The following is a 15,066-nucleotide window of genomic DNA, read 5'->3' on the forward strand; positions in this document are numbered from 1 at the left end:
GTCATGCCATGCAAAGCTCCCCAAGGCAAGTGCAAGTCTGAAGCATAGTGAGTACTAAGTAATGTGTGAGGTTAGCTGCTAATGGCTCAACTGTGACATGAATCCAAACGCTCGCTGAAAGTCAGCGATGAATGAAAAGAATATATGCAGGGAGTCTTTTGCAGCTCCCACAACTTTACAGGGCTTTAAAAGGGGCCGCAGGCCTGAAGCATCACTTAGCTAAAGGTGCTAAAGGCGCTGACGAAATCTGCACAATGCCACACAACAGACAGGGAAAGTCAGCATGTGGATGGGCTCTCTCCCACAGCCCAGAGACATGCAGTTAGTGGAGTTAGTGAAACTGATGCTTCTAAATCGCCCATAGGTGTGAATATAAGCGTGAATTGTTGTCTGTCTCGCTGTATTAGCCCTGGAACAGACTGGCAATCTGTCCAGGGCATACCCTGCCTCTTGCCCTATGACTGCTGGGATAGGCTCCAGCCCTCTCCCCCAAGACCCTGAATTGGATAAGTGGAAGAAGATGGATGGGTGGATTTGCAGCTTGTTGTGTCTCAGTGGCCGAAACACTGAGATGTTTCAAAATTTTTACTCTTCACTTTTTAAGAGACGAAGACGTGCACAACTCGGACAGAGAGCAACGATCATCTTTGACCCGAGGAGGAAGCTTAGGGGTACATCACTCACCATCTTAACAATGCTTTGATTGCAGCCATTCCCAGCTCTCTGTGAATGGTACTCACGGCCATTGATACGTGGTCATGGCAATTTGCATATTAATGATCATGAAACTGACCTCACGGCCCATTCTTAATCAGTGGTGCTAGTACTGGTCATCATGCAAATGTTTCTTTATAAGGCTGGGGAAACTTGGACTGGGTGACTTCATGTTTCTCCCAATGAAAACGCACCGCCCAGATCAATAGAATCAACTTTTAGTATGATATCTACATTCTAGCTGAACAGTAACAGTCACTCATGTCTTTAATGAACATGAGGTCAGTGCGGCAACATAACTGTACTGTAAACGACAAGAAGTTCAAATGAAGCTGTGACACGCTCTTAGTTCTGTTGATAATGTGTGTGTGTGTGCAAACTTATTACACACGTTCACCTGTGTGCACGGTCCATGTTTATATTTAATGCAGTTATAGATTCCCTTACTGTGTAGTACTGTGTGATCACTGCACAGAGAGAAATAATTACAGAAATCCGTATGGCAGGTTAAACATTGCATTATGATAAATCTCTGGCTGTCTTTTATTATTTTGTTTTGAACGCAAAATTAGAAGCCAAACATTACAATCAATCACTTTAATCGTGATTCATAATTGCTTATTTCTATAAAACTGCAAACAGTTTTAATAAATTCATTTCACGGCTGATTAATACTTGTCCTCCAGGTTTCTGATGGAAAAATGGAAAAGCAAACAACGATTTAGCTGTTTGCTGGTGTATTTTAGGTCTTCTCCGCTCTGAATGCAGAGTGCATTTGAAATGTCGTCAGAGATCACACACTGGCACGTCGCACTCGTCTTACCGAAGATCGTTTCTTTTTCTGTTTTGGTTTCAATCACTTTCCACAGAGACTAAGCAAAAACATGTTTGACCCAGACTTTACATCCTGAGATATTAGCAATCTGAATGAGAATTATTCTATAATGTTTATATTAAACCTGCCCTCTGTGTGACCAGCAGTCACTGCTTTATTACAGGGATGGTATCAGTGGTGCCAGTAAAAAATTTCTTCCTCAACCACACTGCTGAAAATTGTGGACATCTTCTCAGCCTTTATTTCATCAGACCAGAGGATTTTGCTTCTCCTGGTGTAAGAAGTGTTCAGGTGAATTTGAATATGACTTCTGTGTGACCACTCTATTTGTAAGGTTCTCCCATCACCAAATATTTCATGTAGTGGCCATTTGGTTGCTGGTTACCCGCCTGACCAAAGCCAGTCTTTGACCTTGCTATTGTATTATGTTTTATTATTGTTACTATTTGAGTGTAGATTCATGAGAAAAATCACTATAAGACGATTCAATTCAATTCAATTCAATTTTATTTATATAGCGCCAAATCACAACAAAAGTCGCCTCAAGTCTGAAATATAACTGAAAATGAACCTATTTGGGGAAAATGAGAAATCTGAGGTAGTAGGGTTTTATTCTAACAGAGTTCTATGATTTTAGAAATGACAGGAGGTCAACATGAACTCCTTCTAGTGTTAAAGGATATTAAAGCCCTCCAAAACCCTCCACTGTGCTGCATGTAGACATGTTTCAGTGAAGAGGAGGCGGGTGCTCATTCTACACATTTTCTTTCATATTAAAAAAAAAAGTATTTATATATGTGGAAGACCTACTATTAATTGGAAGCCATTGTGTTACTGCAATCACCAACAACAAAGCAGTGGCAAAGTCACAGATGTACTTTTCCAGTTTGCAGGCACCGCATCATTAGTCGAAGAGTAATGATGCCAAACCAGGCCACCGGTGTCTTCCGTGCTGCACACTGACTAATAGGTTTAAAAATACTTTAATGCAGTTAAAAAAAATAATTTAAGTGCATTAAAATGTCAAAAAAGAGGGAAAAAAAAAATCGCTTTTCATCAATTAATTATAGTCAACCTCTCCGAGCCAACAGGAGCATTTTGGCAGAAGCTTTCACTTGATGTCAGTGTCTGCAGTGGAATGAAAGATCATTGGCTGATGTTCCTCCGTTCCGTCTGGCTTGTTATTTTCTCCACAGGTAGAAGCCATTATGCACCGAGTCTCCTCCGTCAGGGCCACAGAAAATCCATTCCCTGCTCCACTGACCTAAAGCTTCCTGATGCCTGATTAACACACATGGGATAACAATCTATATAGAGTATTTTAGAGCTTTTAAAGAGGTCTTCTATGGTATCTTCTGGACCATATTTCCCAAACACTGTCCAGACACTCGGTGTGGATGATGATTATATAGATCAGTTAAATTGTTTGATGTATTTTCCCCGTTTTCCTTTAAGTCTAAATGCTCAGAATTAATGAGCTGAACTTGACTTTCAGCTGTCATCTCATTCACCTTTAAGTTTCCTCCCAGGTACACACACACACATTCAAACATTCCCTTAGGAGACCCACACCCTGCTGTGAAGTGGACTTAACCGTCTTCTCCGCCAGGTGATGGGGTCATCCCTCCAAGGATCCAGAGGAATATGTCCGATTAGCCCATCCACCCTGCACGCCTCCACACAACGATGCAGAGTCTGTCTTTATGCTTCCAACATGCATACATTTTATCATCAGCTCCATGTGTACATACATGAGTGGTTTGCGTGCAGTCTGGAGGTCAGTCCGGTCACCTGCAACCTTCCCACGCAAGACATCATCAGTCAATTTAATCCCAACTTAACCATCTGATGGAGTGCACCAGATTGATAAAATACTCTGGAACTGTTGCTAATGGTCCTCGGCGATCTCACTTTTTCTCTCTCTCTTCCTTTTTGCCCCCCATTCACATTCACATGAAAACATACACACAATACAGCCCCTTTTGATCTTCAAATGGGTGTCTTTGGCTGGATTCTTTTTTAAATTTTCTCTGTCTTGGAGCTTCAGTGAAACTTGAAAGGCACTGCTTTTGCTCGGAGAGAAGAATGAATCTCTTTAGGTCTATTGTGGCATTAAGCTTTGAGGGGGCACAACAAAGAAGTCAAATAGATATGTACACATCGTTTGCTTGCTTATTTTTCTCCATTTATTTGATTGGCTCTTGAAAGAGCACTTCGATAGACAATAAGCAGAATAATTATATCCGTTATATACGTATATCCCTGCTCACTAATTATAACGTGTCGCGGTCTAAAGCAGATAAAGCTGCGCTGTGCCTTCTTTAAAGATAAGGGAAAGAAGCAGATGTATTGGAAAAGCTGTGTTTACACTTGTTTCTAAATTCAGTCAAGTGAATAAAATTCAGGATACATTCTCTCACAATGAGCATAATTAACTTCACAATAAATTATTAATTAGACGTATCAGAGGATCCCAGATGCTTCTTTAAGTCTTCAAAAGGTTCAGCCTAATGCTTCGCCCTTTAACCCTCACGTTGAGCCTGCCTGCCGGCCTCATCTTCAGAGTGGCTCCCAACATGTTCCTTTCACTCCGCCTCCACACAACCTGCAGCCTCTCGTGCATTCACCGCCGCGACTTTGATATCAGAGGGACGTGGTGTGTATTAACGACCCGCCGCTCATGAATTAATTAATCACTTCTTTGGAACGTATCAAACACGGCAGCTTGTGATCAAGTGCATTGTGGGATTGAGATAAGGCATGGACATTGCCTGGCAATGGAACTAACACGGGGAGCCTTAATTAGTTCAATTAATTAACCACGGGGGTAGAGGTGGTGGTAGTGGTGGTGGAGGGGTGCATACTGGAGTTGACAGCTACCTGGAGATCAAGGTTCAACTGCTGGTGTACAGATCTTCACCAGGGTGTGGTAGAGAAGATAAGAGAAATGTGTAATTAACTTTTGTTGGTGAAGACACTTGGGCTCAGGGGAGCTGTGCTACACCTGCTTAAACCTTACAGCTTAAGCTCCGGCTGATGTTTCTCACTGGCCTTTGAGTTTTATGTGTAGATGCCTCATGGGATGCTGTCATAAAGCTGCAAGACTTGAAGCCTTATTGAGGTTCTCACTCTTAAACAATAGCTTTGGAAATGTGGATGTGTTACCGGCACCAGACCTAGGGGAATCTGGACCGGCAGCAAGCGGCACACAGGCTAGAGAGCACTGCGTAGCCAAATATGAGCAAACTGTGGATTAATAGAGAGGACACCGAAGTTAGCGTCTTGCTCAGGCCGGAGCTCATTTATTTCTCTACATATACACAATACAAATCACACTAGACCATGCATTCTTCCCATAAAATAACAGAGTTCATAAACAAAAATGAAGTTACAAAAAGCATTCTCTCAAAAGCAAAATAAATACAAACTAATTCAAAATGACTTTACATACTCACAACTTAAACAAAACACTCACGGTTAAAGCATAACAACATACCACATTCACACAACCTTTCCCCACATTCGCGCCATATACGCTATTACTTTTGAACATGGCGTCCCTTGAACGCAACACAACATGGCGGCAGACGACTGCAACGTTGTTTCACCAACAAAAAGCTTTCCTCTTAATACATGTACTCAGTACTGCTTGGCTAACACTAAAACAAACACTACAACACATTTTCGGAAGTCGCAGGTTGCCACTGTCATAGCATATACTTATAGTGCTACGTAGCATTATAGCATTATGCCGATGATACACTAATACTCATTACAACAAAATACCACAAAACAACATCATCACTCTCATCTCAAAATATAGCCGAACAGTTGTTACTCAACTTACATGACATTTAGAACCAGTTCGGTAACATAAAAGTTTGTTTGTCAGTACCTGTGGATTAATAGAGAGGACACCGAAGTTAGCGTCTTGCTCAGGCCGGAGCTCATTTATTTCTGAGCTGCGCATGCGCAGAGCCTATAGCTAGAGTCTCTCTGGTAGTTCCACAGCAGTGCAAGAGCACCATCTACTGGCATAATGAAATATAACCAATATAACAACACATAACAATGTCAAAATAAGTCACAATAATAAACAAAAAATAAGCGGGTAATTGGTTTTCTTACAAAAATAAACATGTAGCTTTTTTCAACCTGCTACAGATGCAATGATTGATCTCATGTGGCATCGTATTCGTACAAACAGCTGAAATGTCTAGTATAGTACAACTACTTCTTCTGAGCTTAACATTATCCTTCAGCCCAGTCAGATAGAATCAGGAGGCAGATAGCTTAGGGGAAAATATAGAAGAAAGCAAGGATGTCTTTGTCATGTCTGTGAAGGTTCTCCGTCATCCAGGTCATCGTAGTCTAAGGAACTTGGAAAGAAAAGCTTCTGGACTTTTTTAAGTTGCTTGAGGACGTTTCACCTCTCACCTGAGACGCTTCTTCAGTTCAAATGGTGTAGAGTCCCAGATTTAAGCCCTGTGGAACTGTCCCCCAAGAGGGACAATGGACCTCCTCATGAAAATGGGTGTAGGTCGCAATCAGCCAAAGTTTCGGGTGAGCTCATTGTGAAACCTGGCCCCACCCTATCATGTGATTTCTTAATAATAATAATAATAATAATAATAATAATAATGGATACTTTATTGATCCCCATGGGGAAATTACTTGTTTTTCTCTGCATTTGACCCATTCACTCAGTGAAGCAGTGGGCAGCCCACTAAGCAGGCGCCCGGGGAGCAGTGTGTAGGGACGGTACCTTGCTCAGGGGTACCTCAGGGTAGCCGTTAAGTGGATTCGAACCGCCGTTTCTTGAGGTCAAATGGCCCAGGGTGTCTGGGAAGGGATCTCAGAACTGGATTATAGATGGCAGACAGTTGGTGTCGTAAACCACCGCCTCTGTTCAAAGATGGTCGTTCACAGTGGACATAGATGGCGTCTTTCACTCCTCTTCAAACCATCTGTCTTCTCTGTCCAAAATGTGAACATTGGCTTTCTTTGAAAGAGCGACCTTTGTCTTTTGGATGCAGATGTCTTTCTCATCCTAGCAAACTCGTACCTGAAAAAAGAATGTTTGTGTTCTCAGTAAATACTCCTCCTTTTTTTTAATAATATGGCCAAATCAGTTGTTTCTTTGTACGTCTCATATTTGAACATGGCAATTCCCCTTCTGGCTCTAGTTTTACTAGAACTGTTTAACATACAGATATGAAGTATGACGAGTTTACTGTTTAAAATGTATGATTTAACATGTAGTGACCAGGCAATTTCTTTTCCAAATTAGTAGCAATCACCTGCTGAATTTCAGTTCATGTACTACATGAAAAGATGAAAGTCTTTCCTTTTTTATCTGTTTAAGAGTTCATCTTAGAGCAGTCCAGCAATCTTTGACAGTGCTTGCTCAGGCTGCTGCTTACTCCACGCTACAAACTGCTTGAATTACTGCACGATATGAAATTTCTGCTGCTTCTGCTCTTCTACCAACCACCCTCAGCTGCCAAATGTTCAGATATGCTTTTATGTACTGTAGCCGGAATATTACAGTCTGTATTCCCAAGTAGCTCATACATCAGCTTGTGCCGAGAACACATAAAAATAACTCCATTCACTACCAAAGGCCAGAAGATATCTGGCTGTGTCATTCATCTCTGGTACAATAGACATTTTTCACAGTAGACATTTTGACTTGACACAGTAGAAAAAGCACAGGTGGAATTAATAACAGTGATCACGGTTCTCTTTTATTAACTGTTGCACTGAACGTCGGCAAGTTGGAAAGGGAACCAGCACATGCGACAGCAGGAACTCCCCAACCTGTTTTCATTCAAGGAGTGTCAACTACTGCAAATCTGCCAAAGCTGCTGGTGTCTGAGACAGGCACAACGTTTCTTCTCTCATCAGTATTGTGACATGTGTTGAAGCCCACAAGCAAATAGTCCTGTTTTAAAAACCTTCACCTTCTGCCAGAGGTAGAAAAAGTGTCAGTAAGTGAAATTTTACACACTTCTTTAGGTGCAACCTTCTAGTACCAGGTTGGACTACCTTTTACCTTCAGAACTGCCTTAATCCTCCAAGGCATAGATTCAACAAGGAGCTGGAAACCTTCCTGAGAGATCCATATTGGTCCATATTGACATATAGGATCAAACAGTTGGTGCAGATTCAGCTGCACATCCATAACGTGAATCTTCCATTCCAACAAATCCTAAAGGTAGATTGAGATCTGGTGCTTGTGGAGGCCATTGGAATACAGTGAAGTATGTTGTCCTGCTGGAAGCAGCCTTCAGAGGATGGACTTTGGCTTTAAATGATGCTCAGTTGGCACAAGAGGGACCAAAATGTGCCAAGAAAATACCCTCCACAACGTCACCACCAGCTGAACTGAACTGTTGATACAAGGCAACTTTCTATTAACACATTTTAGTGAGCCCCAGTTTCCTGTTACGGGAGCGGCACTTGTAGCCCATCTGTTTAAACATTCAGCGTTCAGGGATGCTCTTCTGCATACTTCGGTTATAACGAATGGCTGTTTGAGCTACTTTTGCCTTTCTATCAGCTCAAAGCAGTCTGGCTATTCTCCTTTGTCATCTGCTATCAACAAGGCATTTTCACCCCAGAACTGCTGCTCGCTGGATATTTTCTCTTTTTTCAGATGATTCTCTGATTGTGTGGGTAAATCCCAGCACATCAGCAGTGTCTGAAACACTCGGCCCAGTCTGTCAGACACCAGATATTAGGTTTGGTCATGTTGACCACGTTACATGCAGCTTGTGACTCAATGATTATCAATTTATCCATCTTCTTCCACTTATCCAGTTCAGGGTCATGGGGAGGCTGGAATCTATCCCAGCTACTATAGGGCAAAATGCAGGTACATCCTGGAAAAGTCACCAGTCTGTTCCCTCCCCATTTATTTGATTGACGCACCAAAAGTTCTTGGTTAGGTTTGTTAAAAGATGACGGGTTGGGTTAAAAATAAGACTGATTACAACATTAAACTTAGACATTAAAAAGGATGACTCAGAGAGCTGAAATGTGATGCAAAGCGATCAAACATCCATAAGTGAGAAGTTGGGAGCAAGATGAGGCTCACTGCCTCTATGTGGAGTCATCATTCTTTACCTCACATTTCCCAGTTTTGACTTGTTTGAATGTTTACTGAGGAAAAACATTTGTTGGAAAGAATGAAAACTCACATTTGCTTAAAAACAAAAACTCGTGTTTGGTTGAAAACAAAGCACTACAGAGAAGAGTAAAAATAACTTGATAGTTTAATTTCCAATGCACAGCACATCTAAACGAGTCCTGCAGCCCAGGGCTGCAAAAGCATTTGAAACTGAAATTCACTTTCACAGTTTGTCTGACTTATTTGATTTTTCTCTCAGTATTTTTCGACAATAAAGATGTATGTAGTAAAGTTTGGAAAGCCTGGAATCCATTCGAGAACATTAAAAGAAAAAAAAAGACTGCAAAATAGAGAAAAAGTTTCCAGAGTGCAGTTCACATACTGCAGGACTCCCAGTGCCTTCTTCTATTGGCCATGAATTTTTTATAGCCCCTGTTGCTTGTCGCTCCCTTGCTTTTGTCGACTGAGTTCAGCTCTTGCGGTGCCGGTGCTTTCAAAAAGCCAGCAGCCTCGACCTTATCTTCCTTTCTATGGGCGAATGCTGCTTGTATTGCAGGGGGAAGAACTGATGGAAGGAATGGTGGGTGGATAGGTTAGAGCCGGGCAAGGTGGAAGCGACTGCTGCGGCACAGATGGATGAAGAGGTGCCTTCAGTGTCAGGTAGTCATGGTAACCTAGCGGACAGGCATCACCGCAGAATTGTTGGGAGAAAGTTGAGAGTGAACGTAACGACCGGTTTAACACATTTCACCTTCCTCTCGATGCAACGGCAAAACAGGCAGAGGACAAGTCAGCTTCACAAACATAAACAAATATATTTGTGATCATTTATGAAAGACGCACACTGACTTTCAATTTTATTCTGCACACCTGTAGCTGTGCACTGCCAAAAAAATAAAACAAGATATTCCTATTAGTAAGGGTTGAGTGAGAACAAGGGACCCAAAACAGGCAAGAGTTTAGAGCATGAGAGGATAGTAGGCATGGGGAAGAGGCAGCAGGTGTTTGTCTGATAATGACCAGGTGGAGGTAGCTGGGCTCTGTTTCCCTCCATCGCTCCACTGAGTCCTGTGGGGCACAGGAAGGGAAGACAGAGGGAGGAAAACAGGAAGGAGAGGTGGAAGGAGGTGAAAGGATCTGAGAGTCCAGGGAGTTGTTACCAAGATGAGGCCGTCATCCTATCAGCCACTTCCTCAATCTCTGCTGCCCCTTCCATCGTTTCCACCACCTGGGCACTTGTCAGAGTCGGGCTCTTCAGCCAGATCGATGACTGGGCTGCTGGAGAACAAAGATGGGATCTGACCTGCAGCATGCTGCCACAGCGAGCCATTTTCATCAGCAGAATTACTGATAATTTCTTTCCCCGATACGATGCCGTTATTATATTATCTCTCCATCGGATTCCTGCTATGCTCCTTAGCAGGAAAAGTGCAGGTGTAACTAACAACATTAGGGACAGCTCCATTTCAATATGTTGGTACATGGCAGCGAGACACCATGCGCGGTGCCAGTGTTGTGTAAGCAGAGTTTCTGATCATCGGCCACCATTTACATCGTTAGTTACACCTCTGTGCTACAAGTCTCAATTTCCACCATGAGATTTCACATTTAAAAGCCATCCTTTGATATCTTGCTCATCACTAAAAAGCCAGAGGTCAAAAAATAAAATCTCCTGGAGACACATCCTTAAATTCTTTGTAGACACTGGGGTGTAATTACCTGCACTAAAGAAATTCAAATTCAAATTTTATTTGTCACGTACACAGTCATACACAGTACGATATGTAGTGAAATGCTTGGACAACTGCTCGTGACCTAAAGAAAACAAAAAAGGAAAAGGCTATGAATAATATAGGAAATAAATATGAAAAATTAAAAAGGGTAAATTTAACTAGGAAGGAATAAGATAAAATATATAAATTAAAGTTGAAAATAAAATAACTGTACAACAAAATATACAATATAGAACTATATAAGAATGTATGAAGAAATATAAATAAATATATACACAATAACAGCAGCTGTACAAGTATTAACTGGAAATGAAGAATATAATGTCCAGTGTTGTGCAATCCACATTATGTCTTGTCTAAAGAACTAAAACATCTGTGTATCTATGTCACGTGCCAGATGGATCAGAAATCTGACAAGCAACACAAACTAAATACATTCCATTGCTTCTTTAGAGCTTTCTGTAAAGGAGTTTGTGACCCAGAAACCACTTGTGAACGACATCAAGCGCAAATATACCATATTGGGTATTAGTTAAAATTATCATTAAAAAAAACCCCCAAACATTTTCAGCAGTTGCAACCATCCCTGGTGAGTCCAGCTACGCTTTGAGTGATCAGTTGCTGCTTCCTATGTGTCAAAACTCTTGATACCCGACAGCTAAAATTAATTTGCTCTGACATCTCAAATTAGTTTTGAGTGGATTTGTAAAGGTTTCAAGTAGTTGTGGGGCAGACTGCTCCAGGCAGACAGAAAAGATTGTTTCCCGTTGGTAAATATATCAGTAGTACGTAGGTGCATATCGATATTATTCTATGCTCTCTGTGAAATAACATCACAGCGTTTTATGCAGCCTGGCTGATTTGGCAAGTCGAGCTGTGACTCTGTAATTTCCGAGTGTGTCCAAGAGGCTGAGGCTCCCATGCTGCCACCTAAAGGTGAGCTCTGAGTGACTGAGTCCACTGCTTCAGCCACGGTCCATTTAACTGCACCCACTCCACCATCGTGTCCAGGTCACTGTCTCTGTGGACCCAAACACACACACACACACACACACACACACACGCACACTATAGACTTGTCAAGCTCAGTGGTGTGTGACTACACATATTAACATGTTCCTGTACTGAGGAGATATAAAAAAAAAAAATCACATCTTGTTTCTTTTGGTTTAGTTTTTGACAATTTTTTTCACAAAAAAATTCTGCTTCATTGTGCCACACAAACGTGAGGAGATTTTTTTTTCCTTGTCTCTGACAATTAGAGCCTAACTGATATACTCAAAACAGCACACCACACACACCCTTATGAATGCCACAATTCCAGATAACGCAGTGCACCTGGTCACCCTGCTCCAGAGTTAGTCTTACTGAAATATCAGAGCAGGGGTGTCCAACTCCAGGCCTCAAGTGCAGGTTTTAGATATCAGCCTGGGTCAACACACCTGAATCAAATGATCACTTCATTATCAGGCGTCTGCAGAAGTTCAAGAAATGTTGAGGAGGTAATGTAGCCATTTAAATCAGCTGTGTTGGATCCAGGACACATCTAAAACCTGCAGGACACTGGCTCTCGAGGCCTGGAGCTGGCCACCCCGATCCAGTTAAAGAGTCGTGTTTCCAATGCCGGCTGAATTATTTCTTGTGTAATTGTTTCTTGTGTTAACTGTCAAAAGATAAGATGATCTTATGAGATGCAGTCCTGCTGCGAGGCTGAAGGCTGTGTTTGACAGCTTTGAAAAGGTAAAAGTACAAAAAGCACAAATGACTTTGTTGTTTCACTGTAATGAAAATCTGATCTCAGACCAATTTAAAATTGAAATTAGCGTTCAGGTTGTGTCACTGCAAGTGTCACTGCTATTAGTGTTTGACAACAATGGTGTCACTAAACTGTGCGAATGCATAGCCGCCCTTGAGTGTGAGGAAAATGCCCCCAAAAAGTAAGGGTTGATAAATCTCAAAAGCATTAGTTGCAAGTTTAATAGACGCGAGAGAAAAGATGAATATCAAATTGTTTAAAAAAAAACAAAACCCCAAAAAACCAAAAAAACCCAAAAAAACACGTTTGCAGGGATGCTGTGTTTTGTGTGAGTGCAAAGTTTCTCATTTTCCCAGGGTGGGACCTGGTGGTGTCACACTCTTTGACAAGTCAGTGCTATCTGTCTTGATTGTTTTTCTACTTGGCAGATATGAGGTTTCTTGTTCCCCATCCAGCCCCCTACGCAATCTCTTTCTAGAAAGTTTGTTATGCATGTTCAGTGTGTGAAAGAGAGAGAGAGAAAAAGCACTTGTCAAAGGCATTTTTTGAAAAACGAAAAAGTTTTCCCCTTTTCTCTGAGCAAAAGAGAGAACAAGTTTCTTGACTAGAAAGAGTAAAGAAAATGTGAAAACCCCCATCCCTGTGATGGATGGTAAGGCGCAGGCAATTACAGACAACATACCAGACACTGTGCACATAGACGATATCGTAAACATGCACACAAACGCACACAAACACTAAACAATAGATGCACACATATTTAAGACACTGGCAATGCGAGATAATCTTGAGGTTCTTCCTTTCTGAAAAAAAGCTGATACATTCCAGCTAAAATCCATTTAAGGCTCCCTGCTTGGCATACTGATAAACATACTGTACGGTAAGTGCTCTCACACACTCACCCACACACACACCCATCACCTCCAACAAACTGGCTTCCATAAGCAAACGCAGAACAAGCACAGCCAAGTGAAATGCACTTGTGGTGCAAACATACAAAAGCTAGCTGCCATATCGTTCCAGGTTTGATTACACGGACCTCACATGCACTCATGAGTGGATGTGAGGTGAGGTGGTAAGCACGCTCCTGGTTTTCTAAGGTTCCTGAACTGCAAAATGAACGGGGTCAGAGACAGATTCAGGTTGCTCACTCACTACTGGGATTTATGTGGAGAAGGAGAGAAGATATTACATGTTGGACAGAAAGAAATGTGTGGGATGGGAGGAAAGATGATGGGAAAGGAGGAGAGCAAGTTGGAAAACAGCAGGAATATACAATAAATGCATGAGGAAATCTTGCACGCAGGCAGGAAGCACTATGGGGAGAAAAAAAAAAGAAAAAGAGAAGGGGATTGAGTAAGTGATAGCTGGAAAGAATGAGGAAATCTTGGGACTGGAATAGAAAAGGTGTGGGGCAGGGCGAGCGGGGACAGAGAGAAAGGCAGGAAAAGTGCAGAGAGATGGTAATTGACATAAAGGGAAAGTGACAAGCGAAAAGATGAGTATGTAGGGAGGAGGAGAGGAAGTCAGAGAGAAAGAGAGAATTACTATTGAATGAAGAACGCGACGGAGAAAAGCTTTGGAAGGCGATGCAGACAAGAGGGAGCGGGAACATGCTGTCATACAGGCTGACATTCAATATACAGGACTCGCGAATATCTTAAATCATTGAACAAAATGGCTTGTGTAATGACAAGGGGTTGTATTCTGCCTACACATAATTCATGGCACGGCAGTCACACACATCTCCAAAGTGAAGATAAATTGTGACTCCACTCTTGTTCATCTATTTGAAGCATGTCTGTGTTTTTAATATCACAATTTCAGCATTGATGTTGATGTGACAAACCTCAACAGAGATGGATTTCATCCTCACCTGAGTTTTTATGCGTAGTGTTCTTGTCACACTAGCAAGGATGATTTTTTTACAACATTACAGAGATTGCATCTCAGAGAAAGCGTCCAAATTCAAATCAGAGTTAGGTGGAAACAGTTGGAGGGCTTTGCGAGAATCAAATCAGACTAGTGCAAACAATCCCAACAAAGCATAAGAGTACAGTTTAATTCATAAGGCATAAGATATAATTTACATGTTGATAAGGTTGTATTGTTTCTGCCGCTAAGTGATGTTTTAAATACAGGAAGCAGGGGCGGTGCTATAACTAAGTTGTTGGGGGGCATATGGCCCCATTAAAATCCCATCTGGGGACCATTTGCACACAATCTGATATCCCCGTGTTGGAGCTGTTCCTGCATCATCATAATAATGTTGGTACAGGATCAACATTACATCTGCCCAGTCACGTTGTAGAAACATTTAGTTAGCATTAGCCAAGTAGCTAGCGAAAGGCTATAAAAACTATCACTAGTAAACCAACCAAAGCAACCCTAAATTTGGCTAACAGCAAACGCAATATGATCATATATTTGTTATATTATATAAATGAGTAAAGAAAATACCTGAAATGCTTACCACACAACAACCCCCCCCCCCCCCCCCTTGACATCCTACTCAATTACTAGTTGCTAATTCTACCCTTGGTGGATGTCCTACTTCCTCCTACACACTATGCTTCATGGGAGACTAATCACCAAATAGTTTATGTTTCAAATTCAGTTCTTTCATAAACCATTTTCAATTCTTTCAGATGCTCTGTTCCTGAAATACTACAAAGCAACGTTCTGATACATGACTTTACATTTAAACATTTAAACGGCCAATTACATTTAAACTTTCCATAACAGCTCCAATGAACAGTAAAGTTAAACTGAAGATGTTTCAGACTGACTCTCTGTGTCTTAAAGCCTGGATAATGATGGAAAACAGTGCCTCGAATTGAGAAAGTTTCTATAGTTTTTAATAATCCTACAGTTACATTTGCTTTCTTTCCCCCCC

General features: G+C 41.6%; 1 long non-coding RNA gene across 1 annotated transcript in view; it reads right to left on the reverse strand.

Moving 5' to 3' along the window:
- LOC145428744 (uncharacterized) overlaps positions 1-5,517 on the reverse strand; it is a 29,953-nt gene extending 24,436 nt beyond the window's left edge. The window contains exon 1 of the long non-coding RNA XR_013909054.1: positions 5,445-5,517. This is a non-coding gene — a long non-coding RNA (uncharacterized LOC145428744). The remainder of the gene's footprint in view (positions 1-5,444) is intronic.
- Positions 5,518-15,066: the final 9,549 nt, after the last annotated feature.

This window comes from Astatotilapia calliptera, chromosome 5 (assembly GCF_964374335.1).
Source record: "Astatotilapia calliptera chromosome 5, fAstCal68.1, whole genome shotgun sequence".
NCBI lineage: Eukaryota > Metazoa > Chordata > Actinopteri > Cichliformes > Cichlidae > Astatotilapia > Astatotilapia calliptera.